Source organism: Tachyglossus aculeatus, chromosome 1 (genome assembly GCF_015852505.1).
Source record: "Tachyglossus aculeatus isolate mTacAcu1 chromosome 1, mTacAcu1.pri, whole genome shotgun sequence".
NCBI classification, from domain to species: Eukaryota; Metazoa; Chordata; class Mammalia; order Monotremata; family Tachyglossidae; genus Tachyglossus; species Tachyglossus aculeatus.
The window spans coordinates 59,661,610-59,683,809 of NC_052066.1; the positions used below are offsets into that span (position 1 = coordinate 59,661,610).

Genomic DNA, 22,200 nt, shown 5'->3' on the forward strand with positions numbered 1-22,200 from the left:
ATCACCTTGCCCCTTCAATCAATCAATCAATCAATCGTATTTATTGAGCGCTTACTATGTGCAGAGCACTGTACTAAGCGCTTGGGAAGTACAAATTGGCATCACATAGAGACAGTCCCTACCCGATAGTGGGCTCACAGTCTAAAAGGGGGAGACAGAGAACAGAACCAAACATACCAACAAAATAAAATAAGTAGGATAGAAATGTACAAGTAAAATAAATAAATAAATAAATAAACAGAGTAATAAATATGTACAACCATATATACATATATACAGGTGCTGTGGGGAGGGGAAGGCGGTAAGGCGGGGGGATGGAGAGGGGGACGAGGGGGAGAGGAAAGAAGGGGCTCAATCTGGGAAGGCCTCCTGGAGGAGGTGAGCTCTCAGCAGGGCCTTGAAGGGAGGAAGAGAGCTAGCTTGGCGGATGGGCAGAGGGAGGGCATTCCAGGCCCGGGGGATGACGTGGGCCGGGGGTCGATGGCGGGACAGGCGAGAGCGAGGTACAGTGAGGAGATTAGTGGTGGAGGAGCGGAGGGTGCGGGCTGGGCAGTAGAAGGAGAGAAGGGAGGTGAGGTAGGAGGGGGCGAGGTGATGGAGAGCCTTGAAGCCCAGGGTGAGGAGTTTCTGCCTGATGCGCAGATTGATCGGTAGCCATTGGAGGTTTTTGAGGAGGGGAGTGATATGTCCAGAGCGTTTCTGGACAAAGATAATCCGGGCAGCAGCATGAAGTATGGATTGAAGTGGAGAGAGACACGAGGATGGGAGATCATATCTTACCTTCATATCTTACCTCAGCTCACATACTTCACTCATCTAATTTCAACGTACCCACTGTACCTCAGTCTTATTTATCTCACCATCTATCCCTTATGCACATCCTGCCTCTGGCCTAGAATGCCATCCCTCTTCATATCTGGCAAGAAGACCACTCTCCCCACTATCAAGCCTTATTCAAAGCACCACACCTCCATTCATTCATTCATTTATTCATTCATTCAATTATATTTTCTCCCACTCACTTGTGTGTCACCCTTGCATTTGTATTTGCATACTTTATTTAGCCCGAGCTGGGGAACACTGCTGGAGGAAATCCAAACATCTCCCTGACCTTGTCGACCTTTACAGTTCATTCTTATCTTCTTCAAGTGAGCCCTCTCCACATCCCAACAGTACTTCTCCTTAACTCACACCCCTGGCCCCAACAGCTGTTCTGACATTTAACACCCTTCTAAAGCCTCCTATTCCCCTTCTCCCACTGTCTCTTTCTCCTAATGAGCTAGCTACATACTTCATCTTAGAGAAGATGAAGAAGTTCATCTTCTAGACTGTGAGCCCACTGTTGGGTAGGGGCCGTCTCTATATGTTGCCAACTTGTACTTCCCAAGCGCTTAGTACAGTGCTCTGCACACAGTAAGTGCTCAATAAATATGACTGAATAAATGAATGAATGAAGTTAGAGAAGCAGCATGGCTTGGTGTAAAGAGCACAGGCTTGGGAGTCAGAGGTCGTGGGTTCTAAACCTGACTCTGCCACCAGTCAGCTGTGTGATTTTGGGTCACTTAACTTCTCCGTGCTTCAGTTACCTCATCTGTAAAATGGGGATCAAGACTGTGAGCCCCAAGTGGGACAACCTGATAACCTTGTATCTATCCCAGCACTTAGAACAGTGCTTGGTACATAGTGAGCACTTCACAAATACCATCATCATCATTATTATTATTATTCATTAACAAAATTGAAACCATCAGAGGTCATCTCCCTAAAATCTTCCCTGTCCCTCTCCAATCCCCCTTTCCCCCTCCACCATCTTTGACTCTCTGTATGTTCCTTGCAGTAACTCAAGATGAAATCTCTTGCTCCCTCTCTAAATCTAGCCCCTCCACTGTGCTTCTGACCACATCTCTTCATACTTTTTTAAAACTCACCCTTCCCTTCTTCTCTCCTTGACGGACATCTTCAACTGGTCACTTTCTAATGGATTCTTCCCCACTGCTTTCAGATATGTTTATGTATCTCCTACCTTAAGAGAAAAAAACCTTCCTTGACCCCACGGCTCCCTCCAGTTATTCATTCAGTCATTTATTCATTCAGTCATATTTTAGTGCATACGGTGTGCAGAACACTGTACTAAGTGCTTGGAAAGTGCAATTCAGCAATAGAGACATTCCCTGCCCTCAACAGGCTTACAGTCTAGAAGGGGGAAGACAGACACTGAAACAGGTAAATGGGCATCAATGTAAATAAGTAGAATTATAGATATATGCACCTCATCACCATTCTATCATTTCTCTTCAAACTTCTTAGGAGAGTTGTTTATACCCAGTGTCTGCACTGCATCTCCTTCAATTCTCTCCTAGATCCCCTCCAATCTGGTTTTCTCCCCCTTGACTCCACAGATATAACGCTCTCTAAGGTAACCAGTGACCTTATTCTCACCAAATCTGATGGCCTCTATTCCATCCTAATCCTTCTAGATCTGTCATCTGCCTTTGACAACTTGGATTCACTGACACTGTCCTCTCTTAGTTCTCCTGCTATCTCTCTGACTGCTCTTTAGTTTATTTTGCTGCCTCCTCCTCTTCCTCCCACCTTCTGACTTTAGGGGTCCCTCAAGGTTCAGTTCTTGGTCCCCTTCTATTCTCCCTCTACATCCACTCCCTTGGAGAACTCATTCACTCCCATGGCTTCGATTACCATCTCTAGGCAGATGATTCCCCAATCTATATCTTCAGCCCTGACCTCTTTCCTTCCCTGTAATCTTGAATTTCCATTTGCCTTCAAGACATCTCTACTTGAATGTTCTACCGACACCTCAAATTAAACACATCTAAAACTAAACTCCTTATCTTCCTATGTAAATCCTGTCCTCCCCCGTCTTTCTTATTATTGTAGACAACACCACTATTCTCCCTACCTCACAAGCTGGTAACCTAGATGTCCTTAACTTATCTCTCTCATTCCACACATACACTCAATTTGTCACCAAATCCTGTTGATACTACCTTCATAACATTGCTAAAATCTGCCCTTTCCCCTCCATCTAAACTGCTACCATGCTGATCCAAGCAATTATCCTAGCCCACCTTGACTACTGCCTCTGCCTCCTCACTAACCACCCAGTCTCCTTTCTCTCCCCATTACAATCATTACTTCACCCTGCTGCACAAATCATTTATTAATAAAAACATTCAGTTCATGCCTCCCCAATCCTTAAGAACCTCCAATGGCTGCCCATCCACTTCATCATCGAAAAGAAATGTCTTACCGTTGACTTTAAAGCACTCAATCAGCTCACCCTACCTCACCTCACCTCACTGATCTCCTACTACAGCTCAGCCCTCACACTCCATTCCTTTAGCACCAGTTTCCTCACTGTGCCCCACTTTTGTCTATCTCACCACCAACCCCTTTACCATAGCCTCCCTTTCGCCTGGAACTTCCTCCCCATCCATATATGCCAGACTACCACTCTCTCCACCTTCAAGGTGTTACTAAAGTCACATCTCCTCCAAGAGGCCTTCCCCAATTAAGCCCGCTTTTTCCCAGTTCCCTCTCCCTTCTGTGTCATCAAGTCACTTCAATCTGTGACCTTTGGACATTTTATATTCACCCCACCCCCAACCCCACAGCATTTATGTATATATCTTTAAATTATATTATAGATGGCTTATTTATTCATATTAATGTCTGTCTACCTCTCTAGCAACTCTCAGGGTTCATTCATTCATTGTCGTATTTATTGAGCATCTAATAGTTTTTGAAACTTGGGATAACAGGAGGATTTTCAGAAAAGGCCAATTGTAAGGCATCAATCAATTAATTGTATTTATTGAATGCTATGTGCAGAACACTGTACTAAGTGCTTGGGAGTGTACAATATAACAAAGTTAGTAATAATAATAATTATGGCATTTGTTAAGCGCTTACTATGTACAAAGCACTGTTCTAAGCGCTGGGGAGGTTACAAGGTAATCAGAGTGTCCCACGTGGGGCTCACAGTCTTAATCCCCATTTTACAGTTGAGGTAACTGAGGCACAGAGAAGCTAAGTGACTTGTCCAAGGTCACACAGCTGACAATTGGCGGAGCCGGGATTTGAACTCATAACCTCTGACTCCAAAGCCTGTGCTCTTTTCATTGAGCCACACTGCTTCTCTAATAGACACCTTCCTGCCTATAATGAACTTATAGCTTAGAGGGGGAGACAGCCATTAATATAAATAAATATTATTTAGAAGAAGCATGGCTCAGTGGAAAGAGCACGGGCTTTGGAGTCAGAGGTCAGGGGTTCACATCCCAGCTCCACCAATTGTCAGCTGTGTGACTTGGGGCAAGTCACTTAACTTCTCTGTGCCTCAGTTACCTCATCTGTAAAATGAGGATTAAGACTGTGAGCCCCCTGTGGGACAACCTGATCACCTTGTAACCTCCCCAACGCTTAGAACAGTGCTTTGCACAGAGTAAGTGCTTTATAAATGCCATCATTAATTAAACAAATTATGGCTATGTACATAAATGCTGTGGGTCTGGAAGAATGGGATGAATAAACTGAGCAAGTCAAGGTGATGCAGAAGGGAGTGGAAGAAGAAATGGTTTAGTCAGGGAGGGCCTCTTGGAGGAGATGTGCCTTCAGTAAGGCTTTGAAGGTGGGGAGAGTGATGGTCTGCCAGATATAAAGAGGGAGGATGTTCCAGGCCAGAGGCAAGACATGAGCAAGAGGTCAGAGGCAAGATAGACATGATTGAGGTACAGTGAGTGGGTTGGCATTAAAGGGTTGAAGTGTTTGGGCAGGATTATAGTAGGAGAGCAGTAAAATGAGGTAGAAGTAGGCAAGATGATTGAGTGCTTTAAAGCTGATGGGAAGGAGTTTCTGTTTGATACGGAGTTAGATGGGCAATCACTGGAGACTCTTGAGGAGTGGGGAAACATGGACTGAATGTTTTTGTAGAAAAATGATCAAGGGCATAGCAGCAGCTGCAGGATTGCCACTTCTGAGTTCAGACAGGAGAGATGTTTAAGGAACAGAATTGCTTATTGATGAAGAACTTCCATAAACCCTAGCCTTCCCTTCCTCCTTCACTCTCCACCTCCAAAATAGGAGCCATTAGATGATGATTCCAGAATTGGTTTGCTTGCTCACTGGCTGATTTCTCCTGGAAGTGCACTCTTCTCACAGCAGTTGCTGCAAATCATCCTTTAGGAGGGATGGCTTGCTTCTAGAGAATGGATTAGGAACAACTACAAATAATATTCTATACTCATAACAGTAATGGTGGTATTTGTTAAGCACTTACTTCATTACAATTAATGAGGGAGGATACAGTCCCTGTCCCACACAGGACTCACTGTAGTGGGGAGGGAAAAAAAGCATTTAATCCCCATGTCACAGAAGGAAACTGAGAAATAGAGAAGTTAAATGACTTGCCCAAGGGCATCCTGCAAGGCAAGAGGCAGGGCTAGGATTAGAATGCAAGTTCTCCAATTCCTAGGGTCATGCTCTCTTCACTAGACCACGTTGCTTTACATTGAACAACATTTGATAGAGTTGGAGGGGAATGTTGGAGGGGAGGGTATATCCTTCTTTCTTTTAATGTTATGTATTAAGTGCCTACTTTGTGTCAAGCACTGTTCTTAGCACTGGGATAGATGCAGGTTAATCAGGCTGGATACAGTCTCTGTCACATATGGGCCTTGCAGTCTTAATCTCCATTTTGCACATGAGGTAACTGAGGAACAGGGAAGTAGTGAAGTACAGGGAAGAGGGAACAGGGAAGTACCCCCGGCCCACGTCATTCCCCTGGCCTGGAATGCCCTCCCTCTGCCAATCCACCAAACTAGCTCTCTTCCTCCCTTCAAGGCCCTACTGAGAGCTCACCTCCTCCAGGAGGCCTTCCCAGACTGAGCCCCTTCCTTCCTCTCCCCCTCGTCCCCCTCTCCATTCCCCCATCTTACCTCCTTCCCTTCCCCACAGCACCTGTATATATGTATATATGTTTGTACATATTTACTACTCTATTTATTTATTTTACTTGTACATATCTATTCTATTTATTTTATTTTGTTAATATGTTTGGTTTTGTTCTCTGTCTCCCCCTTTTAGACTGTGAGCCCACTGTTGGGTAGGGACTGTCTCTATATGTTGCCAACTTGTACTTCCCAACCGCTTAGTACTGTGCTCTGCACACAGTAAGCGCTCAATAAATGTGATTGATTGATTGACTGATTAGTGACTTGTCCAAGATCATGCAGCAGACAAGTTGTGGAGCTGGGATTACAACCCAGGCCCTCTGGCTCCCAGGCCTGTGCTCTCTCCAAGGGGCCACACTGCTTCCTCTTTTTACAGGTCTGGGAGTCAGAAGGACATGGGTTCTAATCCTGGCTCCACCACTTGTCTGCTGCGTACCCTGGGACAACTCACTTAACTTCTCTGTTCCTTAGTTACGTTATCTGTAAAATGGAGATTAAGACTGTGAGCCCCATATGGAACCAGGACTGGGCTCAACCCGATTTGCTTGTATCCACCCCTGCACTTAGTACGGTGCCTTGTCTTGTCTTATGTCATCGAGTCGTTTCCAACCCATAACGACACCATGGACAAATCTCTCCCAGAATGCCCCGTTCTGCATCTGCAATCATTCTGGTCGTGTATCCATAGAGTTCTCTTGGTAAAAATACAGAAGTGGTTTACCATTGCTTCCTTCCATGCTATAAACTCGGTCCTCCTCTCTCGACTATCTCCCATGCCACTGCTGCCCAACATGGGTGAGTTTTGACTTGTAGCAAATTGCCTTCCACTCACTAGCCACTGGCCAAGCTAGGAATGGAATGGGTAGGCCTCTGCTTGACTCTCCCTCCCATAGCCAAGATTGGTAGAGTACTGGAAACTCTCCAGGTGCGACCCTGAGAGGGGAGTAAAATGCCTGACCTATGATTATTATCATTATTATTATTATTATTGTTATTATTATTATTATTTTCATTATCATCATCATCGTCATTATTATTATTATTCTCTCAATGCTTGTTTTTTTCTTTGTCTTCCTGATTTTTGAAAATACTTTCTCCCTGTCCCCTTTCTGATTGTTGTTCTCTTATTATCTAAAATAATCATCTTATCTTATACTTTTTCTGACTCACAATCTATTTTCTTCCCCTAAACAACCCTCCATTGTCCAAAGATAAATAGGTTATCTCTACCTTGAATCAAGCCATTATTTAATCCTGAGCAACTCCTCATACGACTTCCCTTCCCAAATCTTACAAGCCTTGTACCATAAATGCTCCCATATCTGTCCTCTTACCCCAAGTGCCCCCAAACCTTACATCATACCTGCTCTTAACACCAAGGCCTCCTGGAGATCCTAATAATAATAATTATTATTATTATTATTATTATTATGGTATTTGTTAAGTGCTTACTTTATGCCAGGCCCTATACTAAGCTCCGGAGTGGATACAAGCAAATCGGGTTAGACACAGTCCTTATCCTGTATGGGGCTCACTATCCTAATCCCCATTTTACAGATGAGGAAACAGAAGCACAGAGAAGTGAAGTAACTTGCCCAAAGCCATATAGCAGACAAGTGGAGGAACCGGGATTAGAACCCATGACCTTCTGACTCTCAGGCCCATTCTCTCTCCACCAAGCCATGCTGCTTCTTTAATGCTCCTCTAGATGTGATGGCTTCAGGAGGGAGTAGAAGTCATTTATAAGACAATAACATTATCGTGCAGAAGAAAGCAAGAGCAGTGATTTAGGAGGTTAAATTTGTTGCAACAGAGAGCACCCTGGCTTTATGATTTCCACCAAGAATGCTTACTGTCCAAGTTCAGGAGCCTGCAGCAAGCTCCTCAGGTTATCCACAGATGAGGGTTTGGAGAGGAGAACACTGAAGGGTTAAGAGAAGAAGAGGTGAAATTTTTCTCCCACCTTCTTCAGCAGGATTTGTGCCTTCCAACTCCATTAGAGTAGTTAGTAGTAGTGTATTGTAATAGCCCACAGTGTGAGCTCAGCATATATCCCTGATTGATAGCCTCATAGAAACTCTACTATCAAATAAGATGGAAGCTGAACAGAAAAGAGCTGGTCTCCCTCAATTCCAAGGCAGGATCCTCATCACTTGGGGGTTCTCAGGTGGAAGAGCCCCTCAGAGCTCTCCAAGAGGGCAAACAGGATAAGGAACACTAACCTGAAAGGACTGACCCTTTGAGCTACACAGAAATCAGGAGTGTGGAGCTTAACTACCACCCTCTCATTAAGACAGAGGCTTGTGGATTGTGTACATTTAGTTTCACAAATGTCAAAAAAGGATCCCTAAAGGAGAAACCAGAGAGCCATCGGAAAGGTACAATAAGAACAGTAAAGGACAGAAACTTGAAAGCTGAGATCTAGTAGAAGAGAATTACTGCCTAGATTTAGCAAGAGAAGGGTGCCATGCATCCAGCGTTTAAAGATTGCATCAAGAAAACACAATCCTCTATTTTCTTTTGACAGGGAGATAAGTTTGAATTAAGCTCGATCAGAGCAAAGTACTTTAAGATTCATTAATTTCTGTTATCATTTCTGACAGACAAAATGAAAGAGGAGGGATTCTTGAGAACAGGTGGATGCCTTTTTGGGGTAGTTTTTCTTTCTTGCCGAAGTTAATCCAAGCTAGAAAGTAATGCATATATAAATCACCATCTGCCAAAAGAAAAGAAGAATCCAAAAAGAAATTGAGGAGTTCAGAAATCTAGTAACATTTTAAAAGGTGGTACTGCTATAGATAAGCAATCACTCAACAGGAGTACTACATCAGCAGGCTGGAAGGAACCGTTTCAGCTTTTTGTGTTGGGGAGCCAGGTGATTTTGGATGGGATTATTATATATCTTGCAAGGGAGGAGAACGTTCTGACGGATAGACTTGAGTCTGGTAATTCTGCCAAGATGATAGTGGTGTTGTGAGTTTAGTTTAACTTAGACTTGATTCTATTAGAATAGTGGAATTTGTTCTCCTTGTCCGATATGAAAAATGTGGGGCCGAATGTTTTGTTTTAAATAAGCCTGCAGGAAAATATAAATGAAGAATGCTAATATGGGATTTCTAATTTTTCTTTATCTAATCATCTCTTGTTTTATCTCTTCTTGGCCATTTACCCAACATGCTTTCTTCTTAGTTATTAGATATTCAGGAGGCATTGCAAAAATATACAGTGCATTACACTGGACGGGTGCTAAATAAATACTGATGAGGATAAGGATAATAGTCGCACTGGGTTTCACTCTGTACTGAATATGAAGAGTGGCGAGGCATAGCAGAAACTCAGAAGAACCAGCATGGCTTAGTGGAAAGAGAACAAGCCTCGGAGTCAGAGGATCTGGGTTCTAATCCCAGTTCTGTCATTTGCTTGCTCTATGATCTTGGGCAAGTCACTTAACTCCTCTGTGGCTCAGTAACCTCATCTGTAAAATGGGGATCAACTCCTCATTCCTCAAACTTAGACTGTGAGTCCCATGTGGGACAGAGACTGTGTCCAACCTGATAATTGTGCATCTACCCCAGCACTTAGGACAGTGCCTGATACTTAGTAAGTGCTTAACGAATACCATAACACCCCCTCACAGAGTCAACTGAAAGCCCCTTTCTTTTTCAAAATTAAGCTTACAACTTGAGATTTAGCATTTTAAACAGTTTGGTTCATCATGACACCTAGGCATTTTGCTTTTTATAATTGTTTTACAAAGTTTTGGAAAGAGAATTCCTGAGAACTGAGAATAAAGTTGAAGGAGCTTTTCTATTTACATGACAGGTATATATCTAAATGAGAAAATCCACCTGTATTCATTGCTCCTTTAACATAGTAGTTGCATAATAAAATTAATGATAATAATAATTGTGGTACTTTTAACCATCATCATCATCATCATCAATCGTATTATTGAGCGCTTACTATGTGCAGAGCACTGTACTAAGCGCTTGGGAAGTACAAATTGGCAACATATAGAGACAGTCCCTACCCAACAGTGGGCTCACAGTCTAAAAGGGGAAGACAGAGAACAAAACCAAACATATTAACAAAATAAAATAAATAGAATAGATATGTACAAGTAAAATAAATAAATAAGTAGAGTAATAAATATGTACAAATATATATACATATATACAGGTGCTGTGGGGAAGGGAAGGAGGTAAGAAGTGGGGGATGGAGAGGGGGACGAGGGGGAGAGGAAAGAAGGGGCTCAGTCTGGGAAGTCCTCTTGGAGGAGGTGGGCTCTCAATAGGGCCTTGAAGGGAGGAAGAGAGCTAGCTTGGCGGATGGGCAGAGGGAGGGCATTCCAGGCCCGGGGGATGACGTGGGTCGGGGGTCGATGGCGGGACAGGCGAGAACGAGGTACGGTGAGGAGATTAGCGGCGGAGGAGCGGAGGGTGCGGGCTGGGCAGTAGAAGGAGAGAAGGGAGGTGAGGTAGGAGGGGGCGAGGGGATGGAGAGCCTTGAAGCCCAGGGTGAGGAGTTTCTGCCTGATGCGCAGATTGATTGGTAGCCACCGGAGATTTCTGAGAAGGGGAGTGATATGCCCAGAGTGTTTCTGGACAAAGATAATCCGGGTAGCAGCATGAAGTATGGATTGAAGTGGAGGGAGACATGAGGATGGGAGATCAGGGGGAAGGCTGATGCAGTAGTCCAGACGGGATAGGATGAGAGCTTGAACGAGCAGGGTAGCGGTATGGATGGAGAGGAAAGGGCGGATCTTGGCAATGTTGCGGAGCTCAGACCGGCAGGTTTTGGTGATGGCTTGGATGTGAGGGGTGAATGAGAGAGCGGAGTCGAGGATGACACCAAGGTTGCGGGCTTGTGAGACGGGAAGGATGGTAGTGCCATCAACAGAGATGGGAAAGTCAGGGAGAGGGCAAGGTTTGGGAGGGAAAACAAGGAGTTCAGTCTTCGACATGTTGAGCTTTAGGTGGCGGGCAGACATCCAGATGGAGATGTCCTGAAGGCAGGAGGAGATGCGAGCCTGGAGAGAGGGGGAGAGAGCAGGGGCAGAGATGTAGATCTGGGTGTCATCAGCGTAGAGATGATAGTTGAAGCCGTGGGAGCGAATGAGGTCACCAAGGGAGTGCGTGTAGATCGAGAACAGAAGGGGACCAAGCACTGAACCTTGGGGAACCCCCACAGTAAGAGGATGGGAGGGGGAGGAGGAGCCTGCAAAAGAGACTGAGAATTAACCAATTAATTGTGTGTACTTATTGAGCATATACTGTGTGCACAGCACTGTACTAAGCACTTGGGGGAATACAGTGCAACAGAGTTAGTAGACACATTCCCTTCCCACAATGAGATTACAGTCCAAATGCTTCTATAGTATGTGGTCTTTAGGTGCAAAACACTGTACTAAGTGCTGGGGTAGGTACAATGTAAACAGATCAGAGACAGTCCATGTCCCGCATTTATTTATTCAATTGTATTTATTGAGCACTTACTATGCGCAGAGTACTGTATTAAGTGCTTGGTAGATTACAATGTAACAATAAACAGATACATTCCCAGCCCGCAGTGGAAATAGGGCTCATACTCCATGAGGAAGGAAGTTGTTTTTAAATGAAAAAAAACCAGACTTATGAATTGTGTTTCACTCTTTGCTGTTGAAACAATAATAATAATAATAATAATAATAATAATAATTATTATTATTATTATTATTATGGTATTTTAAGCGCTTACTATGTGACAGGAACTGTACTCCCTCCGCACATTCATTCATTCATTCAATCGTATTTATTGAGCGCTTACTGCACATCCGCCAAGCTAGCTCTCTTCCTCCCTTCAAAGCCCTACTGCGTGCTCACCTCCTCCAGGAGGCCTTCCCAGACTGAGCCCCCTCCTTCCTCTCCCCCTCCCCATCCCCCCACCCTACCTCCTTCCCCTCCCCACAGCACCTGTATATATGTTTGTACAGATTTATTACTCTATTTTACTTGTATATATTTACTATTCTATTTATTTTATTTTGTTAATGATGTGCATCTAGCGTTACTTCTGTTTATTCTGATGACTTGACACCTATTCACATGTTTTGTTTTGTTGTCTGTCTCCCCCTTCTAGACTGTGAGCCCGTTGTTGGGTAGGGACCCTCTCTATATGTTGCCAACTTGTACTTCCCAAGTGCTTAGTACAGTGCTCTGCATACTGTAAGCGCTCAATAAATATGACTGAATGAATGAATGAATACTTCACCTGTTTTTCTGGCATTTATCTCTAGACTGTGAACTCATTGTGGACAATCAATCAGTTAATCGTATTTATTGAGCGCTTACTGTATGCAGAGCACTGTACTAAGCACTTGGGAAGTACAAGTTGGCAACATATAGAGACAGTCCCTACCCAACAGTGGGCGAATGTGTCTGTTATATTGTACTCTCCCAAGCGGTTAGTACAGTGCTCTGCAGACAGTAAGCTCTCTACTGACTGGCTGATTAATCTGATGCTTATCTGTGATCATTAGCATCTCTTCTCTCTTCAAAACCCTCACTGGCTCCCTATATTTCTTTGCATCAAACACAAGCCTTAACTATCTATCAGCTTTCAGGCTTTCCACTCATCTGGCTCCATCTTTCCTATCTGCTTTCTTCGGCAGCTATAACAGTCAATTGTATTTATTGAGCACTTACTCTGTGCAGAGGACTATTCTAAACACTTAAGAGAGTACACTATAACAGAGTTGGAAGAGGAGTTCCCTGTCCACAAAGAGTTTAGATTGCTCTTTCTGATCCCCGCAAGATACCATCGTGCACCTCTTTCTTGACTGTTTAGCCTCCATCCCCTCAAGCACACTGTTCTCCTAGCTTGAAACTCCTCCCTAAATCAGACAGATCACAGATTTTCCCCAATCAAACCCTTTCTAAAATCCCTTGCCCTCCAACCAGGTCCCCCTGCTTAATTCTCTGATTGAGAAGCAACTGGCCTAGGGGAGAGAAGGACCTGGGTTTAAATCCCAGCTCTGCCCATTGCTTGAAGTGTGATCTTGGGCAAGTCACAACTTCTCTGTACCTCAGTTTCTTCAACTGTATTCATTCATTCAGTTGTATTTATTGAGCACTTACTGTGTGCAGAGCACTGTACTAAGCGCTTGGAAAGTACAATTTGGCAACAGATAGAGACAATCCCTGCCCAACAATTGGCTCTCAGTCTAGAAGGGGGATACAGACAACAAAACAAAACAAGTAGACAGGTGTCCATAGCATCAAAATAGATAAATTCATTCATTCAATCGTATTTATTGAGTGCTTACTGTGTGCAGAGCACTGTACAAGCGCTTGGGAAGTACAAGTTGGCAACATATAGAGATCGTCCCTACCCAACAATGGGCTCACAGTCTAGAAAGAAGCTAAGTGACCTGCCCAAGTCACCCAGCTGACAATTGGCGGAGCCAGAATTTGAACCCATGACCTCTGACTCCAAAGCCCGTGCTCTTTCCACTGAGCCACGCTGCTGTACATAGAATTATAGCTATATACACATCATTAATAAAATAAATAGAATAATAAATATGTACAAATATACACAAGGGCTGTGGGGCGGGAAGGGGGTAGATCAGAGGGAGGGAGTAGGAGCGATAGGGAGGGGAGGAGGAGCAGAGGAAAAGGGGGGCTGGTCTGGGAAGGCTTCCTGGAGGAGGCAAGCTCTCAGTAGGCCTTTGAAGGGGGGAAGAGAGCTAGTTTGACAGGTGTGAGGAGCGAGGGCATTCCAGGCCAGAGGTAGGATGTGGGCCAGGGGTAGACAATGGGACAGGCGAAAACGAGGCACAGTGAGGAGGCTAGCAGTAGAGGAGTGGAGTGTGCTGGATGGAGAAGGTGGGAAGGGAACTGAGATGAGAAGGGAAGTGAGGGAAGAAGAGGCAAGGTGATGGAGAGCTTTGAAGCCAATAGTGAGGAGTTTTTGCTTGATATGGAGGTTGATAGGCAGCACTGGAAGTTTTTGAGGATGGGGGTGATGTGCCCAGAACATTTCTGTAAAAAGATAATCCAGGCAGCAGAAGTATAGACTGAAGCGGGGAGAGACAGGAGGTTGGGAGATCAGAAAGGAGGCTGAAATTGGGGATCCCTTTTCTCCCTACCACTTAGATTGGGAGCCCCCTGTGGGACATGGACTGTTTCCAACCTAATTAGCTTGTACCTACCCCAGAGCTTAGAACAGTGTTTGACACATAGCGCTTAAGAAATACATGAAAAGATTCCCAGCACCCTGAACCTTATTTTTTAAGCCGTCGCTAGTGTATGTGAATTTATCTTCATCTACCGTAACACATGTATATATACACATTCAATTTATTTTGAAAGTGTTGAAAATATTTTTGTTTGATTCCCCAGTTAGAGTATAAACTCAGGAGCAGTGTGGCTTAGCACTAGACTGTGAGCCCGCTGTTGGGTAGGGACTGTCTCTATATGTTGCCAACTTGTACTTCCCAAGCGCTTAGTGCAGTGCTCTGCACACAGTAAGCGCTCAATAAATACGATTGATTGATTGATTGATTAGCAGATAGAGCACGGGCCTGGAAGTCAGAAGAAACTGGGTTCTAGGCCCAGCTCTGCCACTTGTCTGCTGTGTGACCTTGAGACTTAACTTCTCTGTACCTCAGTTACCTCATCTGTAAAATGGGGATTGTGACTGTGAGCCACATGTGGGACATGGACTGTATTCACCCTGATTATCTTGTATCTACCCCAGAGCTTAGAACAGTGCCTGACACATAGTAAGGCCCTACTGTATATATGTTGCCAACTTGTACTTCCCAAGTGCTTAGTACAGTGCTCTGCACACAGTAAGCGCTCAATAAATACGATTGATGATGATGATGATGATAGTAAGCACTGAAAAAACACCATTGAAAAAATGAAAATAAAAAGAATGTGTCACTTGGTTATTTTGCACTTTCCAAGCATCTACTAGAGTACACCACACCAAATGGGTACTTAGTAAATGCTACTACTGTTACCTCACAAGGAAACAATTTGCAATTGCTCAAAGTCATTTTCTGATTTGCCATTGATTCCACCGAGTTAAATTATGACAGAGGAGGAGAAAAGAGAAGGATGAAACAAAGTGGAGTGATTGCCCTCCTTGGACAGACCACTGTTGCCTTAAGCAAGGGAACTGGCAAATTACATAGCCTCAGCTTGTAAGCCACAGTGGTCATAGTTAGGGGACTGAGTGGAGGCCCAAGAGCTAATTTGAATAGACTTTTCCAAAATGTGGAAACCTTTCTTTACCACTACACATCAGTTTCTTCTCTAAAGTCTCCTTTCCCCTGCTTCCCTAGCCACAAACATCTGTATTTCCTCACTGCGTCCTGATTCTGATCCAGGCCTCTGTGCTCTGTCAATCAATCAATCAATCAATCGTATTTATTGAGCGCTTACTATGTGCAGAGCACTGTACTAAGCGCTTGGGAAGTACAAATCGGCATCACATAGAGACAGTCCCTACCCGATAGTGGGCTCACAGTCTAAAAGGGGGAGACAGAGAACAGAACCAAACATACCAACAAAATAAAATAAGTAGGATAGAAATGTACAAGTAAAATAAATAAATAAATAAATAAACAGAGTAATAAATATGTACAACCATATATACATATATACAGGTGCTGTGGGGAAGGGAAGGAGGTAAGACGGGGATGGAGAGGGGGACGAGGGGGAGAGGAAAGAAGGGGCTCAGTCTGGGAAGGCCTCCTGGGGGAGGTGAGCTCTCAGCAGGGCCTTGAAGGGAGGAAGAGAGCTAGCTTGGCGGATGGGCAGAGGGAGGGCATTCCAGGCCCGGGGGATGACGTGGGCCAGGGGTCGATGGCGGGACAGGCGAGAGCGAGGTACAGTGAGGAGATTAGTGGTGGAGGAGCGGAGGGTGCAGGCTGGGCAGTAGAAGGAGAGAAGGGAGGTGAGGTGAGGTGAGGTAGGAGGGGGCTGTCCCAAGCTCTGCTCTATCCCAAAATCAGCCCTGGTAACATCAATCAGAAATGCAAGAAAATTAATGAGGTACAGTTGATTTAAAGAATTTAAGACTTTTGGTTTGGGTTTTTTTTGTTTGTTTTCTTAATAGTAAGGATGGAATAAAGATATTCAAGGATAAAGATACAAAAAGATACAGTCCTTCTAGACTGTAAACCCGGTTTGGGCGGGGATTGTCTCTATTGCTGAATTGTACTTTCCAAGCACTTAGTACATTGTTCTGCACACAGTAAGCACTCAATAAAGATGAATGAATGAATGAAAAAATGCTCAAAGAAGGGAAATGATCTTGGTAGACTTTCTGTCAGTGTTCCATGCTGCACTGTTGTTCATAATAGCAGTAATGGTAACAATCATAGTAATAATAATTATAATGAACAGAAACATTCCCTGCCCACAGCAGACATGGGGCTCACACTCTACAAGGACTGAAGAAGTTGTATTTAAATGGAAAAAAACAGCCTTATAAAGTTTTCTTATTTTAAAATAATAAAAATAACGGTAATAATAATAAAGTTCACCTCATTTTTGTACTTTGTAACACCTATTAATCTCATTTGTCTAGACATCTGATAGCAAATCGTAATGGCCTATTCTTTCAGCAAATGCTGCCCCCGGGTAATCTGTGAAGAAAAACATCTGTTAGACCATATTGTTCTTTCTGGCTTCCTAAAGTGGAGGAGCAGGGAGACTAAATAACCTCGACTTGTCTTCTCTCTTTAAGCCTAAAAGGGCACCAGCAACTTATCTTCCTTTGTTTTCTCCCAGATTCCGGTCAGGGCCCTGCAGTTTTCAGAAAAGAGAGACCAATACAAATAGTAATAGGAGAAATGGATGCATTTTTGTGTTTACGTAATTTCTCTACAGATGCGCTCTCTAAAGCATGTCTTATTGTGCCTTACTCTTCTCCCTCATCCCCTGAATAACTCCTCCCCAAATCTAGTTACTCCATCTCTCCCACCCTCCCTCTCCCCGTTGCACCCACTTCATAAGTGGATGGGAAGAGAGAAAAGGAGAGATAAACTACTAGATTGTAGTTCTTCTATTTTTCCATCTTTTTCACCCCTTCTGCGTCTTATAACAAAAGTAACCTGTTTTTATTTTGCCCACTAAACACAGTAATCTTTGAGCAGTTAAAGGTTATCGTTTGCTATAACACTTCATGAAGGAATGGAAACGAGGCTCTCTCTACTCATGTAATTCCTCTGTTCTCTGATATGCAGATTTCTCTTTTTTCTTTTGAAGTTGCAAAAAGACTTTGGCAGAAGGCAGAAACACAGATCATAATAGCACACTTGGCTCACTTAAATGTTTGTCCTTATGCTTTTAAAAATCAAACTAGGTTAATATCATCAGTGTGCATACCAAACTAGGTTAAACATTCTGAGCCTAAATACTTTACCTAATTCAGAATGTCTCCTGGAAACACTAATCATTTTTCTTTTTCTGAAATGATCCACTTCTGGTTCTCCTACTTCTCTGGCTGTTGTTTCCGTGTCTCCTTGGCCAGCTTTTTCTCTGCTTCCCATTCCCTATCTATGTGCGTCCCTCTAAATTCAATTATAGGTCCTTTTCCCATCTCAATCAATCAGTCGATCAGTAGTATTTACTTAGCACTTACTATGCACAGAACATTGTACTAAGTGCTTGGAAGCACAGTGGTAGAGCACAGTGCAACAAAATTAGCAGAACACATTCCCTGCCCAAAATGATGTTGCAATCTCAATCTGTATTCGCTCCCATAAGGAGTCCATCTGCTCCTACACCATTCTCCTCACTTTTCCTCTCCTCCACCTAACTTTTTCATCACAGTTGACAGCACTTTTTAAATGGTATTTGTTAAGTGCTTATTATGTGCCAAGTCCTGTACTGAGGGCTGGGGAAGATACAGGCTAATCAGGTTGGACAATAATAATAATAATAATGGTTTTTGTTAAGTGCTAACTATGTGCCAAGCACTGTTCTAAGTGCTGAAGTAGATACAAGGTAATCCGGTTGTCCCACATGGGGTTCACAGTCTTAATCCCCATTTTACAGATGAGGTAACTGAGGCACAGAGAAGTTAAGTGACTTGCCCAGGGTCACACAGCTGACAAGTGGCGGAGCTGGGATTAGAACCCATGACCTCTGACTCCCAAGCCCATGCTCTTTCCACTGAGCCATGCTGTTTCTCTTCCATCATCGCTATCTCTCATCCCCATAATCTTGATGTTATCATTTACTCAGCCCTCTCTCAATCCTCCAATCAATATGTTACCAAATTATGTCATTTTTTCTCCACATTTCCATAATATACCCACTCCTCTCCCTCCAAACCAACACTCCTCTGGTCCAAGCATTTGTCAAATTCCAGTTTAACAGTTTGACTAACTCAGTCAATCAGTAGTATTTACTATGTGCTTACTGTGTAACAGAGTGCTTTATTATGCATTCAGAATTACAGTACAGAGTTGGTAAGCATGATCCCTGCCCACAAGGAGTTTACAGTCTAGAGGGAGGGTCTTTGCTGACTTCCGTGCATCTAGTCTCCCACCTCTCCAGTCCATACTTAACTCTGCTACCTGGATCCTTTTTTTGGAACAATATTGTATCAGTCTTGACATTACTCAAACCCACCCCAGTGATTGCCTATTCCTCTCTGAATCATGCAGAAATTCCTGAAAAACCAGGACTTGATTATTGGAATTTATCGAGTGCTGAATGTGTTCTGAGCACCATACAAGGCACTTTGAAGAGAGCAATACAGTAGATTTGGTAGCTAGACTGTAAGCCCCTTATGGGCAGGGCATGTGTCTCATATTGTTTTATTATACTCTCCCCAGTTCTTAGTACATCGTTCTGCACATAGTAAGTGCTCAATAAATATGATTGACTGACTCATTCGGTAGATACTGCCCACAGATTACTAAAACAAATTACTGAGAGTGGAAGGGGAGAGTTAAAGGTTGTGTACCTAAGTGCTGTGGGGTGGGTGTGGGATGGGTACTGAAGTGCTTAAAATAATTATGGTATTTGTTAAACACTTACTATGTGCCAGGCACTGTACTAAGTGCATAGGCAATGCAGAAGGAAGGGTGGATAGGATCCGCCCTTTCCTCTCCATTCAAACTGCTACCACGTTAAAGCAGTCACTCATCCTATCCCGCCTAGATTACTGCATCAGCCTCCTTGCTGACCTCCCAACCTCCTGCCTCACTCCACTTCAGTCCATACTGCACTCCACTGCCCAGATTATCTTCCAACAAAAATGTTCAGGACGTATCACCCCCCTCCTCAAAAATTTCCAGTAGTTGCCTATCCACGTCCGTATCAAACAAAAACTCCTCACCATTGGCTTTAAAGCACTCCACCAGCTTGACCCCTCCTACCTCACCTTGTTTCTCTCCTTCTACAACTGAGCCTGGACACTACGCTCCTCTGGTGTTAACTTTCTCACTGTGCCTACATCTCACCTGTCTCACCACCGACCCCTGGCCCACATCCTGCCTCTGGCCTAGAACACCCTCCCTCCTCAAATCTGACTCTCCCCTCTTTCAAAGCCTTACTGAAGGCATGCCCAAGACTGAACTCCTTGTCTTCCCTCCCAAACCCTGCCCTCTTCCTGACTTTCCCATCTCTGTTGACAGCACTACCATCCTTCCCGTCTCACAAGCCTGCAACCTTGTTGTCATCCTCGACTCCGCTCTCTCATTCACCCCTCACATCCAAGCCGTCACCAAAACCTGCCGGTCTCAGCTCCGCAACATTGCCAAGATCCGCCCTTTCCTTTCCATCCATACCGCTACCCTACTCATTCAAGCTCTCATCCTACCCCGTCTGGACTACTGCATCAGCCTTCTCTCTGATCTCCCATCCTCGTGTCTCTCCCCACTTTAATCCATACTTCATGCTGCTGCCTGGATTGTCTTTGTCCAGAAACGCTCTGGGCATGTTACTCCCCTCCTCAAAAATCTCAAGTGGCTACCGATCAATCCGCTCATCAGGCAGAAACTCCTCACCCTGGGCTTCAAGGCTGTCCATCACCTCGCCCCCTCCTACCTCACCTCCCTTCTCTCTTTCTACAGCCCAGCCCTCACTCTCCGCTTCTCTGCTGCTAATCTCCTCACCGTACCTCGTTCTCGCCTGTCCCGCCATCGACCCCCGGCCCACATCATCCCCCAGGCCTGGAATGCCCTCCCTCTGCCCATCTGCCAAGCTAGCTCTCTTCCTCCCTTCAAGGCCCTACTGAGAGCTCACCTCCTCCAGGAGGCCTTCCCAGACTGAGCCCCTTCCTTCCTCTCCCCCTCGTCCCCCTTTCCATCCCCCCCATCATACCTCCTTCCCTTCCCCACAGCACCTGTATATATGTATATATGTTTGTACATATTTATTACTCTATTTGCTTATTTTACTTGTACATATCTATTGTACAAGTATTGTACAAGTAAAATAAATATCTATTCTATTTAATTTTGTTAGTATGTTTGGTTTTGTTCTCTGTCTCCCCATTTTAGACTGTGAGCCCACTGTTGGGTAGGGACTGTCTCCATATGTTGCCAACTTGTACTTCCCAAGCGCTTAGTACAGTGCTCTGCACACAGTAAGCGCTCAATAAATACGATTGATGATGATGATGATATCTCCTCCAAGAGGCCTTCCCAGACTAAGCCCCACTTTTCCTCATCTCCCACTCCTTTCTGCCTCACCCTGACTTGCTCCCTTTGCTCTTCCCACCTCTCCCTGTCCCACAGCACTTGCATATATATACTGTAATTGTATGTATTTATATTGATGTCTGTTTATTTGTATTAATGTCTGTCTCCCCCCTCTAGACTGTGAGCTCATTATGGGAAGAGATTGTCACTTTTTATTGCTGCATTGTACTTTCCCAAGTGCTTAGTACAGTGCTGTGCACACAGAAAGCGCTTAATAAATACGATTAAATGAATGAATAAATAGAATTCATTCATTCAATTGTATTTATTGAGCGCTTACCGTGTGCACAGCACTGTACTAAGCACTTGGGAAGTACAAGTTGGCAACATATAGAGACGGTACCTACCCAAAAGCGGGCTCACAGTCTAGAAGGGGGAGACAGACAACAAAACAAAGCATAATAACAAAATAAAATAAATAGAATAGTAAATATGTACAAGTAAAATAAATAGAGTAATAAATCTGTACAAACATATACAGGTGCTGTGGGGAGGGGAAGGAGGTAGGGCGGAGGGGTTGGGGAGGGGGAGGAGGGGGAAAGGAAGGAGGGGGCTCAGTCTGGGAAGGCCTCCTGGAGGAGGTGAGCTAGAATGAGATGTGAGGTTAGTCAGGGAAAGTTTCTTAGAGGAGACTTATTTTTAGTAAGGTCGTGAAGGTGGGGAGAGTGACTTATTTTTAGTAAGGTTGTGAAGGTGGGGAGAGTGGTGTCTGTTGTCTAAAGGAGAAGGACTTCAAAGGCCAGTGGGAGGATTTGAATAAGCGGTCAGGGGCAAGATTGAGGTTCTACAGCAGTGGAGTTGTGGGCTGGGTTGGATTGGGAGAGCCCAGTACGGGCAGGGATTGTCTCTCTTTACTGCTGAATTGTACTTTTCAAGTGCTTAGTACAGCGCTCTGCACACAGTAAGCACTCAATAAATACAATTGAATGAATAAATGAGCGAAATTAACTTTGAGAGAGAATCTAATGTAGGATCTCTGTCTTCACGGGAACTCCTGACATGAATTGGTGCTGATAAACAGTGACTATTTTGCATTTGGGCTGTGTGGAGATGGTAAGGAGGTGAGTACAAACCAGAGAGGAAAAACCTCCAACCTTTCCTTAGGAGTCCTTCTTCCTGACTGGTTGTGAGTCTGTTGTCCCTGACTCAGCTCACAGCTCTCTGTGGGCAGGGAATGTGTCTGCTTATTGTGATATTGTACTCTCCCAAGTGCTTAGTAAGCACTGGGGAAGCAGCGTGGCTCAGTGGAAAGAGCCCGGGCTTTGGAGTCAGAGGTCATGGGTTCAAATCCCGGCTCCGCCACGTCTGCTGTGTGACCTTGGGCAAGTCACTTAACTTCTCTGAGCCTCAGTTACCTCACCTGTAAAATGGGGATTAAGACTGTGAGTCCCACGTGGGACAACCTGATCACCTTGTATCCACCCCAGCACTTACAACAGTGCTTTGTACATAGTAAGCGCTTAATAAATGCCATCATCATTATTATTATTATTATTATTATTATTATTCACATTGCACACA

General features: G+C 44.2%; 1 protein-coding gene and 1 non-coding gene across 3 annotated transcripts in view; one reads left to right on the forward strand and one right to left on the reverse strand.

Moving 5' to 3' along the window:
- The window catches only part of SPATA16 (spermatogenesis associated 16), a 241,231-nt gene that overhangs the window by 117,312 nt on the left and 101,719 nt on the right, over positions 1-22,200 (forward strand). The window lies entirely within an intron of this gene.
- On the reverse strand, positions 6,775-6,912 carry LOC119936502. Its single transcript, XR_005453787.1, has one exon. It is a non-coding gene; the product is annotated as a small nucleolar RNA SNORA7 (small nucleolar RNA).